Raw genomic sequence first — 16668 nt, 5'->3', positions numbered from 1 at the left:
ATTTTCAAATATTTTTTGATATTGATTTCTAACATAATTCTACAGTGATAAGAGTACAGACTTTATGATTTCAATACCTTCAGACTATAAAAATTTTGCACCTTCTTTTATGTCCCTGGATATGTTCCAGTGTCTCCTGGTTTATAGTCTATGGGAACTTGAATAGAATTTGTATCCTGCTATTGTGTGAAAATTATGTAAATCTTAACTGTGTTGTATTGGATCATGGTGCTTTTGGGGTCTACTATATCCTTCTACTTTTCTGTCTATTCATTCTATTAATTTTTGAGAGTTTGATATTGAAACTTGATATTAAAAACCTTTACCTATTTACTTAAAAAATAATTGCAATATATAGTGGAACTATATGCAATTTTGTTCTGTATTTCTCAAGTGTTATCATACTATCATACGTGTTATTACTATTTATGTGTTTATGTATCTATTATGTGTTTATGTATCTATGGTTTCTTGAACCTGGAAAAATCAGTGAAACATAATAGATACCTAAACACATAGATACATAAACACATGTGTTTATGATATTATTTCTGTATCATATTTCTGCATTAACACTATAAATATGTTATCATACTGTCATAACTTTAAAAAATTAAAAAGAGTTAATGATTGGGAAATGTAAAGATAAAGAAACAAGGAATAGCTGTTGGACTAGGGAACTGGTAACAACTTAGACTAAAATTCTGCCATGTGGCAGAATCACAGAACTCTCAGTTCCCTGAAAGATATATGTAAAGGCCTGACTCACTTTCCTAAATTCGTTTTACAGGAAGCAAACCCCCTGCAGATGAAAGCTGCTGACCACAAGAACATAGACCCTAGATTGGTTAAAACCAGAAAATTGATGTTTAAATTTCACCTTGACACCAACCAGTCTGAGGATAGTCCACGAGCTGATCACACCATGCTTCTTGAACACCATAAAATTCCTCACTACCCCTCCAGGGTGGGTCACATGGTTTTGATGGCATTAGCCCCCTGTGGCCCCCTTTGCCTGGCAAAGCAATAATAATGCAAAGTGAAAGTGAAAGTCTCTCAGTCGTGTCTGACTGTGCAACCCCATGGACTCTACAGTCCATGGAGTTCTCCAGGCCAGAATGTTGGAGTGGGTAGCCTTTTCCTTCTCCAGGGGATCTTCCAAACCCAGGGATCAAACCCAGGCCTCCCACATTGCAGGCAGATTCTTTACCAGTGAGCCACCAGAGAAGCCAGGCAAAGCAATAAAAAGTACTCTTTTCTACTTCACCCAAAACTCTGTCTCCACATTTCTATTCGGCACAGGTGAACAGAGGTCAACTTTTGGCAACATGCCCAATGTCACCATAAGTTCTTATAAGAGAAAGGCAAGAGGGTCAGAGAAAGAGATGTGATGATAGCAGAGGTCATAGTCACAGAGAGATAGGACATGCTGTGCTGCTGGTTTTGAAGATGGAGGAAGGGGGCCATGAGCCAAAAAATGTGGTGGTTTCTTGAAGCTGGAAAAACCAATGAAACATATTCTCACCCTGGAATCTCTGGAAGGCACACACTGTCACCTTGATTTTAGCTCAAGGAGACCCATTTCAGACTCTGACCTTCAGAACTATAAGAATACAGTAAGCCCCCTACATACAAACCAGTTCCATTCTGAGAGCATGTTTGTTATTCATAAGCCAAGCAAAGTTAGCCTTGATACCCGACTAAACCAATCAGCTATATAGTACTGTACTGCAATAGGTTTATAATAATACTTTTCACACAAATAACACATAAAAAACAAACCCCAAAAGTAAAGAAAACATTTTTTAATCTTAGAAAAGGCACTACTACAATACAACAATTGGTGCTTCCCAGTGGTACCAGCCGCTAAGAGGCTATAGTGCCAGCTTCATCACTGCTGCTTTTACACTTGCTTCCGGACATCCTGGGCTTGAAATGAAGATACTGAACTACTGTACTCTATTCAGTGCTGTACAGCCACGTACACAAAGCACAACCACTTGGAGAGGGTGCACACACGTGACGAGGTGAACAGGTGACACGCAGACTAGTTTGCATGATCGGACATGCGCACGCACATTCAGGTCTCTGACCTTTAACAAGCTGAAGGTTTGATGTAGGCGTCTTACTCTAAAAACTGCGTTTTGTTTTAAAGTTGTTTTTTTTTTTTTTTTTTATGTAGACCGTTTTCAAAGTCTTTATTGAATTTGTTACAGTATTACTTCTGTTTTCTCTTTGGCCCCAAGGCAGGTGGGGCCTGCCTTAGTTCCCCAACCAGGGATTGAACCCTCTCCCCCTGCATTGGAAGGCAAAGTCTGAACCACCAGACCACCAGGGAAGGTCCCTGTACTGTGTTAAGGCCCAGCATTGATGGCCATTTTTCAGAGCAGCCACAAGGAACTCCCGCGTTCCCTTCTCTTTGCCACGGTCAGTGCCTCTCTACCTCTCTCTTCATTGATCTGACTCCTTTCTCCCACAGCTGAGTTCTGTCTTTGTCAATGCCCAGGGAACTTCACATTTCTCGACAATCACGCCAAAATTACATACTAGAACCCACGGAGAGATTTTAACAAAAGGACCATCATCTACTTCCAGAAATGAATTGTGCCACCCCACTTGAAAGCAAAGGACTACTATCAGGATTATGAGCCCCACCATGGCAGAAATGGGAAATGCTCATGGGTGTGTTATAAAGTAGAAAATGAGGACTTTCTGTCTGTCCACTGGTTAAAGCTTGGCACTTCCACTGCAAGAAGCACAGGTTCCATCTGTGGTAGGAAAACTAAGATCTCACATGCCCTGTGGCCAAAAAAAAAAGCTATCATAATAATGAAGTAGAAAATGAGGCTAGAACTAGGTTATGCCAAGCTGTAATAAGAGGCTAAGAACTGGGAATTTATTGCCCAGGCAAGAGGGAGCCATTGAAGATGTTAGAGTTGGAGAGGGGGACCACCATTGGATTTACAGTTTTATAAGGAAAATTCTACATAGTCCCCAATCCCAGGACTAGATAAAATATTCTCTCCTCTTGTACCTATTTAACTACTGGTACTTTTCTTCATGGGCTTCCTAGGTGGCTCAGTGGTAAAGAACCCACCTGCCAATGCAGGAGACTTGGACTTGATCCCTGGGTTGGGAAGATCTCCTGGAGGAGGGCACAGCAACCCACTCCAGCATTCTTCCCTGGAGAATCCCAAGGACAGAGGAACCTGGTGGTCTACAGTCCATAGTGTTGCACAGAGTCGGACACAAGTGAAGCAACTTAGCACGCATGCATACTTTCCTTCATAGGGCTGTTTACAGTTAAACAGCCATACACAGAAATAGTTGCTAACTCTCCATCCAGACCAAGCTGGCCTTGTTTACTTCAGGCATTAGTGTCTACGGTATGGCATGGGAATTAGTGTAATAATGATAGAGAAGAAAGGATAAATACTTGCAAAAGGAAAGACCGAACGAAGGCAGGCTCAACATTGTTAGTCATCTGCTGCTGCTACTGCTAAGTCGCTTCAGTCGTGTCCGACTCTGTGCAACCCCATAGACGGCAGCCCACCAGGCTCCGCCATCCCTGGGATGCTCCAGGCAAGAACACTGGAGTGGGTTGTTAGTCATCAAGGAAATACAAATAAAGACATCATAAGATAGCTGAAACTCCAATACTTAGGCCACCTCATGCAACGAGTTGACTCACTGGAAAAGACTCTGATGCTGGGAGGGATTGGGGGTGGGAGGAGACGGGGACGACAGAGAATGAGATGGCTGGATGGCATCACCGACTCGATGGAGGTGAGTTTGAGTGAACTCCGGGAGTTGGTGATGGACAGGGAGGCCTGGTATGCTGTGATTCATGGGGTCGCAAAGAGTCAGACACAACTGAGCGACTGAACTGAACTGAAGATAGTATCACCTTCCCTCTAGGATGGCTATATTCAGAAAAACCAGAAGATTAAAAATAGTGTCAATGGGACTTCCCTGGTGGTCCAGGGTTAAGATTTCACACTTTCATTGCGAGGGGCATGGGTTTGATACCTAATGGGGGGACTAAGATCCCACATGCTGCAGGGTGCGGCCAAAAAAAATTACTGTCAAGGATGGAGACAGATCAGAACAGTGGTGATTAATTTTATGTGTCAACTTGACTGGATCATGGGATGTCCTGATGTCTGGTTAGGCAATACTGCTGGGTGTTTCTGGAGGAAATTAGCCTTTGAATCAGCAGACTGAGTAAGCAGCTCTGCCCTCCGCAGTGTGGGGAGGTGGGGCATCATCCCATGTGTTGAAGGCCGGAATAGAACACAGGCCTGCCTGCCTGAGTCCTGCCCTTCAGCTGGGACTGACACCATTATCTCCCCTAGTTCTCAGGCCTTTGGACTTGGACTGAAATTATACCCACATCTCTCCTAGAACTCCAGCTTGAAGATGGCAGGTCATGGGGCAAATTCCCGTGAGCCAATTCTTTACAATAAATCTCTACAAATATGCATCTCTTGCGTGCAGGCTCAGTCACTACAGTCATGTCTGACTCTTTGAAACAGCATGGACTGTAGCCCACCAGCTCCTCTGTCCGTGGGATTCTCCAGGCAAGAATATTGGAGTGGGTTGCCACACCCTCCTCCAGGAGATTTCCCAATCCGGGGGTCGAACCCAAGTCTCCTGTGTCTCCTGCATTGGCAGGCAGGTTCTTTCTTCACTAAGCCACCCGTGAAATCCATGCATCTCTTACTGGTTCTGTTTCTCTGGAACATCCCCAACTAATACAAGAACTCTCATATACTGCTGGTGCGATTTTATTTATTTATTTACTTGGAGATGGAGATTGCTATAAAAAAAAAAAAAAACAGACAAAAAGTTTACAGTCTCCTACAAGCACAGAGTTTTAAGTTTCAAGACGTTAAAAAAAAAAATCTGTCCCGGCCCAGGGGACTGAACATCAGAAGCCAGCCTGACCAGGCACATGTGGCCTCGGGGCAGGTCCACTGCTGCTATGTGGCCCAGCGAGCAAGCACACCACCCCCTCCTGCATCTAATGCCCACCCTCACCCAGCTCCCCTCCGCTGCTGCTGCCGCTGCCCTAGCCGCTGCTGCTCTGGGAAGTTAACTCCAGGACGACTTCACAGAGATACCGGGGATCATTCTTGAGGAACTCCTCACCCACAATGCGTGCATGGGCATTGACAGACAGCTTCACCTCACTGATTTCTTTGTCAATTTCCTCCATGAAGTGGATCAGAAAGTCCACCAACTTGTGCTTATACATCTGCTCTGTGTGGAAGTTGGTGATCAGAAAGCTGATGTCATACCCCTCCCCTGGTTTCCTTCGGAGAATAAAGAAGTTCTCTGCTGGCATCATTATGAAGCGCATGAACTTGTGACATAGAATCTTCTCGATTTCATCAGCCTGTTTCACAGCAATGCTGACCCTGACAGAGTTGATGGAGCCTTCCTTTTCATTCCTGCTGATGGTCACGGGTTGTAGCAGGAGCTCTTTGCTACTCCAGACTTCTTCTTCCGGCTTGTTGTGTCCTTCCACGACCTGGGAGGAGAAATTCTCCAGGCAGAGGGCAGCCTGCAGTGTGGCCCGCACGGCACTCAGGTAGGGGCGGAGAGCGGCAGCCATCGCGGGCGCTGGCTGGGCCGGAAAGCGGAAGTCTGGTGCGATTTTAAAACGGTTGTAGCAGGACTTCCCTGGTCCAGTGGCTAAGACTCCCAATACAGGCGACCTGAGTTCGAACCCTGGTCAGGGAACTAGACCCCATATGCTGCAACTAAAGATACCATATGCTGCAGCTAAAGATACCATGTGCTGCAACTAAGCCCCAGCACAGCCAGATAAATAAATTTTTAAAAATAAATATTAAAATAAATAAATAAAATGGTGTACTATCTGTGGAAAGCACAGTGCCTCAAAAGTTACACATAGAGTTACCACGTGACCCAGCAATTTCACTCCCAAGTATATACCCAAGAGATTTGTGTATGTCCACACAAACATTTGGACACAAATGTCTATCCCAATATTATAAACAGTAGCCCCAAACTGAGACGACCCAAAAGTCTGTCAACAGATACTAAAATTTGATACACCAGTATGATGAAAGATCATTTGTCAGTGAAAGAGATGAAGTACTGACACATGTTACAACATTAATGCATCTTGAAAATAACGATGCTATGAGAAAGAAGTCAGATACAAAATCAGATACACGATTTCAGTTTTGTTATTTGGAGACATTGGGTCTTAGTTGGTCCAGCGAAGTTAACACATAAAAGTAACCAGTGCACAGAATCTTTCATTGCAGTTCACAGGCTTCTCCCTAGCTGTGGCATGAGGGCTCAATAGTTACAATGTGAAGTTTTAGTTGCCCCACATCATGTGGGATCTTAGTTCCTCGACCAGGGATTAAACACAAGTCCTCTGCATTGGAAGGCGAATTCTTAACCACTGAACTACTAGGGAAGTTCTATGATTCTGTTTATGTGAAATGTTCCCAGTAGACAAATCCATAGAGATAGAAAGTGGATTCAGTTCAGTTCAGTCTCTCAGTTGCGTCCAACTCTTCGCAACCCCATAGACTGCAGCACACCAGTCCTCCCTGTCCATCACCAACTCCTGGAGTCTACTCAAACTCATCTCCATGGAGTCAGTGATGCCATCCAGCCATCTCATCCTCTGTCGTCCCCTTCTCCTCCTGCCTTCAATCTTTCCCAGCATCAGGGTCTTTTCAGATGAGTCAGCTCTTCGCATCTGGTGGCCAAAGTACTGGAGTTTCAGTTTCAACACCAGTCCTTCCAATGAACACTCAGGACTGATCTCCTTTAGGATGGTCTCGTTGGATCTCCTTGCAGTCCAAGGGACTCTGAAGAGTCTTCTCCAACACCACAGTCCAAAAGCATCAATTCTTCGGTGCTCAGATTTCTTTATAATCCAACTCTCACATCCATACATGAAGAAACATAGCCTTGACAAGACAGACCTTTGTTGGCAAAGTAATGTCTCTGCTTTTTAATAAGCTGTCTAGGTTGGTCATAACTTTTCTTCCAAGGAGTAAGCGAAAGTGGATTAGTAGTTATATTACCCAGAGTTCTCCAAACAGAATCAATAGGATGCATAAAAATACATAGAAAAAGATTTAGTATCAAGACTTGGTTTACACCACCATGAAGCTGAACAAGTCCCAAGATCTCTAGTTGGCAAGCTGGAAACCCAAGAAAGTTGATGATGTCATTCAGTTCAAAGGTCCACAGATTCAAGCCAATGGGAGGAGCTGAAGTTTCACTTTGAATATAAAGATAGAAGGAACCAATGTTTCAGTCTAAATATAGAGGCAAGAAATAAAAATAAAGGCAGTGGAAAAAGTCAGTATCCCAACTCAAAGGCAGTCAGACAGGAGGATTTTCCTCTTACTCAGTGGGGTTTTTTTTCCCTAATTTGGGACTTCAACTGATTAGATCAGGCCCACCCACATTAGGGAGGGCAATCTGCTTTTCTCAGTTTACTGATTCAAATGTCAACAGAAACACCCTTGCAGACACACACACAATAGTGTTTGGTCAAATATCCAGGCACATTGTGATCCAGTCAAGTTAATACATAAAAGTAACAAGCACAGTAGTTGCCTAGGGAGGGGGAACCGGAGACTAACTGATGATGGATACAAGGTTCTTTGGGAGGAGAATGAATGTGTTCTAAAATTCATTAGGATGTTAGATGCATGATTCTGTGAAGGTACTAAAAAGATACTGCAATTATATAATTTAAATGGATGAATTTTCTGGTATGATATGTGAGTTATATCTCAAAAAAAGCTGTCACAAAAATGAAAGAGGGGACAGGGACTTGCCTGGTCATCCACTGGTTTAAGATTCAGTGCTTCATAATGCAGGGGGCACAGGTTTGATCCCTGGTTGGGGGAACTAAGATCCCACATGCTACATGGTGCAGCAATAATAATAATAATATATTTTTAAAAATAGGAAACAGAACATTGTAAATCAACTATACTCCAATGAAATTTTGTAAAAATAAAAAGAGTAAAATCCACAGAGCATGAAAAAATAAAATTAAAAATAAATAAAAATAAGCATAAAGGTGCTGCAATATGGCAATGTTATAAACCTGATGTTTCAGAAGTGTGGTTTCTGAAAATTATCTGCCCTATACAACTTTCAGTTTTTTCAGAGATCAAAACCCCAGTTCTTGTTTCTCCCTTTCTTGCCTCTTTTTTTTCATCTTCTGAGCTTTTCAACACAGCAAAGGAGATGAAAGGAGGCAAAGAAATTAGGGAGGGAGATAAACTGAAAAGTGGGCCCTTTGGCTATTTGTTAGCCTGTTCTATTATTTTTTCATTTTATAATGTTCACTGCTGGAAAACATAAAAATAATTTTACTCTGATGAAAATCTCTTTATCGCTGTTCTCAAATTTTTTTTTAATTTTATACTGGAGTACAGTTCATTTACAATGCTGTGTTGATTTCTGGTGTACAGCAAAGTGATACAGTCATCCATATACATAATCTATTCTTCTTCAAATTCTTTTTTTTAATATTTATTTTTATTTATTTGGCTGTGCCTGTCTTAGTTGCTGCATGTAGGGTTTAGTTCCCTGACCAAGGATCAAACCTGTGCCCCCTGCATTGGGAGGGTAGAGTATAAGCCACTGCACCACCAGGGAAGATCCTGGTCTCAGTTTCTTCTAAATAAAAGGACTAGACCAGATGACCTCCAGCTTTAGTAGTCCATGACTCTGGACCTGAAGGGAGGAAGGGGAATCACCATGAAGTCCAGTGATTTGCACTCAGGTTTGGCCACCTCATGCGACGAGTTGACTCAGTGGAAAAGAGTCTGATGCTAGGAGGGATTGGGGGCGGGAGGAGACGGGGACTACAGAGAATGAGATGGCTGGATGGCATCACCGACTCGATGGACATGAGTTTGAGTGAACTCCGGGAGTTGGTGATGGACAGGGAGGCCTGGCGTGCTGTGATTAATGGGGTCGCAAAGAGTCAGACATGACTGAGCAACTGAACTGAACTGAACTGAAAATACAGTTAGCTGTAATATAGCTAATTTTAGGACACTATCTAAAAAATTATTCTTTGTCCATCAATTGCATCCTGTGATGAGGTATTCCAAATGTATGTTTTAGTGAAAATAAAATCATCTAGGAATTAAAAAGAGAGCTTCTGGATTATGAGAAATGTCCATGGAGTTACTCTTAATTCAAGTGTAATGGAAAAAAAATAAATAATAAGAGAAAGGAGGAAGGAAGGATAGAAAGAGGGAAGGGAAGAAGAAAGGAAGGAGAGAGGGAAGGAAGGAAGGAGGAAAAGGTGTTACAGCAGAGAAGTATATCAGTAAAGAAGAATTAAGAGCCTGCTCACCATCTATTTCTACAAGGAGGAAGTCACAACCCACCACAGCTGCTGACCGACTGTGTACTCTGCTGGGAATTCAGAATGGAAAACAGGATGAGGCACCCTGTGCTTTGGACAAGCAGACCCCTCCAATTCTTTTAGTTGCTAAGTTGAGTCCAGCTCTTTGAGATTCCATGGACTGTAGCCCACCAGGCTCCTCTGTCCATGGGACTTCCCAGGCAAGAATACTGGAGAGGGTTGCCATTTCCTTCTCCAGTGGATCTTCTCAACCCAGGGATCAAACCCTCATCTCCAGGATTGGCAGGAAGCTTTTTTAGGACTGAGCCACCAGGGAAGCCCACAAATTTATCCTAGGCATATAATAATGCAGCTCAAAACAGCCTTAACAACAACAACAAAAAAAAGCCAAAACTTCTACTATCCCCTCCCCCTTCACTCCTACATCTTAACAACTAAATTTGAACAAAAGGAGGAAAGGAGAAAGATCATGATCTCACAGTCCCAGAATTTTCCATTCCTCCCAAAGTTGAAAGCCAACAGTAGCCATTTAAAAAGTAATAAAGTAAGAGGCTGTATATGAAGTTAGACTGAAAGTTTAATGTATGTAAAGATGTGAAGATGTAAAAAACGAACTGAAAAGTTTAACAATGCTTAAAATGAAAACTGTTTATTACATAAAGGACAGTTTTAAAATGCTTAATATCACTTTATCTTCATTATTATGAAACCACCAAGTTAGTATCTTGGGACAAATTTTAATGATTCCAGATTCTTGTATCTTCCCACACAGAGAAAATCTTTAAATTCATTAACTTGAAACACTTGTTCTTGGCAACTAGCAGAAATCTTTTATTAAGATGTATGCTTGACTGTATATATTCCCCAGCCACAAATCGTGTATAAATTGGCACCTCTGCCACCTCTACAAAACATTTATCCTCAAACTGAGTAGCTGTCTCCTGGGCAATAGTCTTCAGTAAGACTCAAGGAAACACTCCTAAGTGGTGTGTCTTCCTTTAAGTTGACAAGCCCATGCAAGAGAAACAGAGCATTAAGAAGCAATGAGCAGATGTGGCTGGGGTTTCATTGCTCTAACTAACTCAGCCATTTTCAATTTTCAAAGTCTGTTGACTATAAAGTTGCCGCTCATATGTTCCAGTGCTTATAACTGATCCTTGGCACTCAGCCTCCTAGACAGAAATAAAGCTGGGTTGGTGGGCATATTTTGACGTGTGCCAGGATCGGTGAAACGGAGAGTCCTTTTGCAGCAGTATGCCATATTGTGATGACTGACGCATCTTCCTCAAACAGTAGCTTGGAAATATGCCAGAATTTAGTTGCCATCGGATTTAAATACGAAAAAAAAGAAAGTCTTACTTGCAGAGAATCATGAAAAGAATGGTTAACTCTTTTATCTTTGAACATTGAACGAGATAAAGTTCCTACTGCTATGCTCTCTGTTTGTAACTGAACCAATGTTCTATGTAAATAATTAGGATGTAACCATTTAATAATCAGAGTTTAAAATATGTCTGTAACAATCAGCCTCAGAACAGAAACTAATACAACATTGTTAAGAAAATATACACATGAATTTATTTACAAAACAGAAAGAGACTCACAGGATTAGAGAACAAACTTAAGGTTGCCAGGGGAGAAAGATGGGGAAAGGGGTAGTTAGGGAGTTTGAGATGGAAGTGTAGACACTGCTAGATTTAAAATGGATAGCCAACAAGAACCTACCGTATAGCACAGGAACTAGCTGACTGGATGGGTGGGGAGTTTGGGGGAGAATGGATACACGTATATGTAAGGCTGAGTCCCTTCACTGTTGACCTGAAACTACCACGATACTGTTAATTGGATATACGTCAATAGAAAATAAAAAGTTTAAACTTAAAAAAAACATAAAAAGTACAGGGAAATACAGACCATCTGTAACAAACCTAAATTTCAATTTGAAAAAAAAAATTTTTTTAATTTAAAATTTAATACCATTTTAAAAAATCAACCTCAGTACTCCCACTACAATATTACATTCTACATATGTCATTCTGTTGTGTCAGATATAAGTTTTTACTAAGGCATATTTAAGGCACATAGTAGAAAACAAAACTAGTAAATTACTCAAGATTGTTTTAAATATTTATTTTATTTTGCATGTGTGGCTGCACTGGATCTTAGTTGCAGCATGTGGGATCTAGTTCCCTGACCAGGGATTGTACCCCCTGCATTGGGAGCACAGAGTCTTAGTCACTGGACCACCAGGGATGTCTCACTCAAGACTTTTTCACTGTGTTTTGGAAACAATAGATCTTTATAGAATGAGACCGTTTTTTTGGATTAGCTTTTTTAATTTTTTTTGACTGCATGGGGTCTCTGTTGCAGCATGTGAGTTCTAGTTCCCTGACCAGGGATCAAACCAGTGTCTCCTGCATTGGAAGGTGGATTCTTAGCCACTGGAACTCCAGGGAAGTCCCCTATGTCTCTCTCTCTTTAAATTACCCTAAAATACAAACTGCGTTTTTGGTTTAAATCAAGTTTATGTTTTGTCTGTCAACTTGAATTGAAATCTTGTGCAAACTAAAAGTTTTCAAATCTAATTACCATATGCCATGGCATAAATGTCTTTGAGCTTTAATAATAAGGGGAAACATTCAGTAATTTTCACTGAGGCAAGAGATATGTTCAAAATGTGACAATTTTTTTGTGAAAGTGAAAGTGTTAGTTGCTAAGTTGTGTCTGATTCTTTGCGACCCTATAGGGTACTATGGGCCGCTAGGCTCCTCTGCCCAGGCAAGAATACTGGAGTGGGTAGCCATCCCCTTCTCCAGGGGAATCTTCCCAACCGAGGGATTGAACCCAAGTCTCCTGAATTGCAGGAAGATTCTTTACCCTCTGAGCCACCAGGGAAGCCCAAGTAGAGGAGCAGTTATTACACATTTATAGTTAACATTTCTTAAGGTTCAACCAAAATTCAGTTAAAATTTCAAAGCTAAGGAGAACTTCTTGACTAAAAATTGCTCGTTATACATAGTATTAATTAGATATTGTTGTCAGCTATTAACTCCCCATAAAGACAAACACCAGGGGACCTCCCTGGTGATACAGTTGTAAAGAATCCACCTGCCAATGCAGGAGACACATGAGATGTGGGTTTGATCCTAGGGTTGGGACAATCCCCTGGAGAAGGGAATGGCTGCCCACTCCAGTATTTTTGCCTAGAGAACCCCATGGACACAGGAGTCTGGCGGGGTATAGTCCATGGGGTCGCAAAGTGATCAACACGATTCAGTTCGAACAAACCACAAAGATAAACAGAATAAACCATTTTATCTTTGGCCACACCCTGCAGCCTATGGTTTCTTAGTTCTCTGACCAGAAATCGAACCTGAGCCCCTTGCACTGGAAGTGCAGAATCTAAACTGGGCAACCAGGGAAATCCCTAAAACCTTTTTTTTTTTTTTATATTGGTTGGTTTTGCCATACATTGATATGAATTTGCTCTGGGTTTACATAAGTTCCCCCTCCTGAACCGCCCTCCCACCTCCCTCCTCCCTTTATCCTCCCTCTGGGTCATCCCCGCATGCCAGCCCCGAGCATCCTATAACATGCATTGACCCTGAACTAGTGATTTGTTTCACATATGACAACATACGTGTTTCAATGCCATTCTCCCAAATCATCACACCCTCACCCTCTCCCACAGAGTCCCAAAGACTGTTCTATACATCTGTGTCTCTTTTGCTGTCTCGTATACAGGGTTATCATTTGCATCTTTCTAAATTCCATATATATGTGTTAGTATACTGTATTGGTGTTTTTCTTTCTGGCTTACTTCACTCTGTATAATAGGCTCCAGTTTCATCCACCTCATTGGAACTGATTCAAATGTATTCTTTTTAATGGCTGAATAATACTCCATTGTGTATATGTACCAAAGCTTTCTTATCCATTCGTCTGCAGATGGATATCTAGGTTGCTTCCATGTCCTGGCTATTATAAACAGTGCTGCAATGAACATTGGAGTACACGTGTCTCTTTCAATTCTGGTTTCCTCGGTGTGTATGTTTGAGGAATCTCCACACTGTTCTCCATAGTGGCTGTACTAGTTTGCATTCCCACCAACAGTGTAAGAGGGTTCCTTTCTCTCCACATCCTCTCCAGCATTTATTGCATGTAGACTTTTGGATAGCAGCCATTCTGACTGGTATGAAATGGGATCTCATTGTGGTTTTGATTTGCATCTCTCTGATTATGAGGGATGTTGAGCATTTTTTCATGTGTTTGTTAGCCATCTTTATGTCTTCTTTTGAGAAATGTCTGTTTAGTTCTTTGGCCCATTTTTTGATTGGGTCATTTATTTTTCTGGAATTGAGCTGCAGGAGCTGCTTGTATAATTTGGAGATTAATCCTTTATCAGTTGCTTCATTTGCTATTATTTTCTCCCATTCTGAAGGCTGTCTTTTCACCTTACTTATAGTTTCCTTTGCTGTGCAGAAGCTTTTGATTTTAATTAGGTCCCATTTGTTTATTTTTGCTTTTATTTCCAATATTCTGGGAGGTGGGTCATGGAGGATCCTGCTGTGATTTATGTCGGAGAGTGTTTTGCCTACGTTCTCCTCTAGGAGTTTTATAGTTTCTGGTCTTACATTTAGCTCTCTAATCCATTTTGAGTTTATTGAGGGAAAAACTAACAAAAGAGCAATGGGCAGAGTATCTCTCTACAGAGAGATTTAGAATTTAGGACCCTGAGGGAAATGGTGCCCAGCCTGAAATTCTCATGAAACTCCAAAACTTCTGAAAGTTGTCCTGTGATTGACTCCTCTGCCCACCTTTCTCCTAAAATAATATCATTACCCACCTGTCCCAGTTCCCTTTTCTCTCTCCGCTCTTGCCCTTTCAGCCTATCCCTTAGCCTGGCTCAAACATTTGCATAAGTACTACTGTGTAAAAATTGTTACTTGCCTTATGATAATAACAGCAAAACTTAGATGGCATTATACCAGAATTAGACATTTTTATATACATTACCCTCATTAACTCCTACAACAATCCAATGGTTTATGTACTTGTATTGTCACTGCCATTTTGCCAGTAATTAACTGGGGCACACAGGCGTTAAGTCACTTACCAAAAATCACACAGCTAACAAAAGGCAGAACTGGGATTCAAATTCAAGCTGTCTGGTTCCACTACCCATATCCCATTCCTTATAGCAACTGCATTATTCTGGTACCATTATTTTCCCATTTTACAGACAAGGAAGCAGGTTCAGTGAGGTTTTAAGACTTGTCCACAGTCACCAGCTAATAACTGACAGTGTCAGGATTTGAACGCAAATTATCTGACTCCTGGGTTCATGGTTCTAACATTCTCTGTATGTTGTTTTTGATGATGATAAAAGCCTGAAAGTATGTTAAGCTGAAGAAGAAAGCATATTATCTCTTTAAAATTCACTATGTTGGATGTGTGTGTGTTAGTCGCTCAGTCATGTCTGACTCTTTTGCGACCCCATGGACTCTAGCCCACTAGGCTCCTCTGTCCATGGGGATTCTCCTGGCAGGAATACTGAGTGGGTTGCCACTTATACTGACTCAAAAGACCATGTTGGCATAGGTATATAAACTGCATCTCTGATCAATCTCTCCAGCCCTAGATACAAAGTGAAATCATTTGAAGAAAAATAGCTCAAATTTCCCCAGTTGAGATAACCACAGCCCCCAGTATGATGCAAGACCCCAGAAAGTCACCACACACTTCATTTCTCTGAACATATAGGGGATGTACCTATAAGCAAGGTCACTTCCTTGGTGAACCCATAAATAAGTTTTACATTTATGAGGAGTCACAAAGGAACAGTAAAGCTAAATTTGAATAAAACATCTCAATTATAACTTTGAAATCTAATCAGAAAAATAAATATTTTAGTGCAATAAAAATCCATGAAATACACATCATCAGTGTTAGACTGTCTTTGCTAGGAAAACATTCATCGAGGTTAAAAAAAAATAAAGATACTCAGCTGATACTGGAAAGCAAAGTTCTCTTAAAAACAACTGCACTTTATCATTGCAGCATGGCAGATTTCTTAAAAAGCTATAGATATATACTTTGGAGAGAAAATTATCTAAATTACTTCCTCAAGTTATTTTAACAGGTGGTAAATGCTAAATAAAAGTCTCAGGAGACTTTTTAAATGACTCAGGAGATAAGATTGTAAAAATCTCTTCCCAAAGCTTTTTTGACAACCCCTAAGGGTCAAATAAAAATTTGCGAAATTCCCTAACATGATGTTGAGCTAAAAAAAATCCACAACATGAGAGTTACAAGTTAAGTTTTATTTGGAGGTAAAATGAGAACTGCAGCCCGGGAGACAGCACCTCAGATAGCTCTGAGAGACTGCTCCAAAGAGGCAGGCACAAAGGTCAGTAAAGATGTGATTTTGGTGAAGGGGAAATACATGTAATCAAGCACATATTTTTCCAGGAGCTCTCTGCTGATCTCCATGAAGCTTTCTTTCTGTAAGTCACAAGAAATAGTCATCACCATGAAGGATTTTAGTGCTTTCCTAGAGATGAAGAGATACAAGAATTGGGCTCATAAAATCAGCCCCTGAGAATATCTATCTGAAGACCTGTCCTGTCAGTTTTTCCCCCAAACACAGAGTGACTCATTTCTGCTCTCCACCCTGAAATCCTTTCAGGAGGTTTTGAAGGTCAGCTTCTGCAGCAGCGCATGGTTTAATCCTTGTAGAGGTAGATGGCAAGCACCCGTGCTAAGTGTCAATTTGCAGCTGACATGATCCAGTGGGGAAAGGCTTGGATTTGGCTCATTAACTTTCATGCTTATAGTTCCTTTGAAAGTCACAGTCTAGACTTAATTCTACTTATTGTAGTGGGTTTTAAAATGCATGAAAATAAATGTCTATAGGCACAGTCCTGGAGAAGCTTTAAATTCAAGTTCCAGGACATTGAAATTTTCCCCAACAAGGCATTGTAAGAGAGGTCGACAAGGTTGTTCCTTCTCAGAAAAACTGACCTGAGAATTCTTCCTCATAGTTGATCCGTTCCCCTGGGAGTCATATAAGACCCAGAGAAAGCAAAAGTCCATCCTGGCATATCTGAGGCAGACTCTCTTTGTTTTCTCTTGTCTTATCACAAGATGATACTGTTGCAGGAAGGGGAAACCTCTTCCAGGTCCTGAAAAGGGGCTCTTGGCTAATACTCAGAAATGAATTGTCTGAAGAGACACATGTGCTGACACAGCAAGAGACTTTGTTGGGAAGGGGT

At 41.3% G+C, this 16668-nt stretch overlaps 2 pseudogenes; one reads left to right on the top strand and one right to left on the bottom strand.

Annotated features, from left to right (window-relative positions):
- Positions 1–5071: 5071 nt before the first annotated feature.
- Positions 5072–5624, bottom strand: LOC129558855 (actin-related protein 2/3 complex subunit 4 pseudogene; annotated as a pseudogene).
- Positions 5625–10437: 4813 nt separating this feature from the next.
- LOC148777138 (protein kish-A pseudogene) lies at positions 10438–14294 on the top strand (annotated as a pseudogene).
- The last annotated feature ends 2374 nt before the right edge of the window (positions 14295–16668 follow it).

The sequence above is a fragment of the Moschus berezovskii genome, chromosome 8 (assembly GCF_049115385.1).
Source record: "Moschus berezovskii isolate FMDL1 chromosome 8, NW_MosBer_1.0, whole genome shotgun sequence".
NCBI classification, from domain to species: Eukaryota; Metazoa; Chordata; class Mammalia; order Artiodactyla; family Moschidae; genus Moschus; species Moschus berezovskii.
This window is presented reverse-complemented; position numbering and strand designations above follow the sequence as displayed.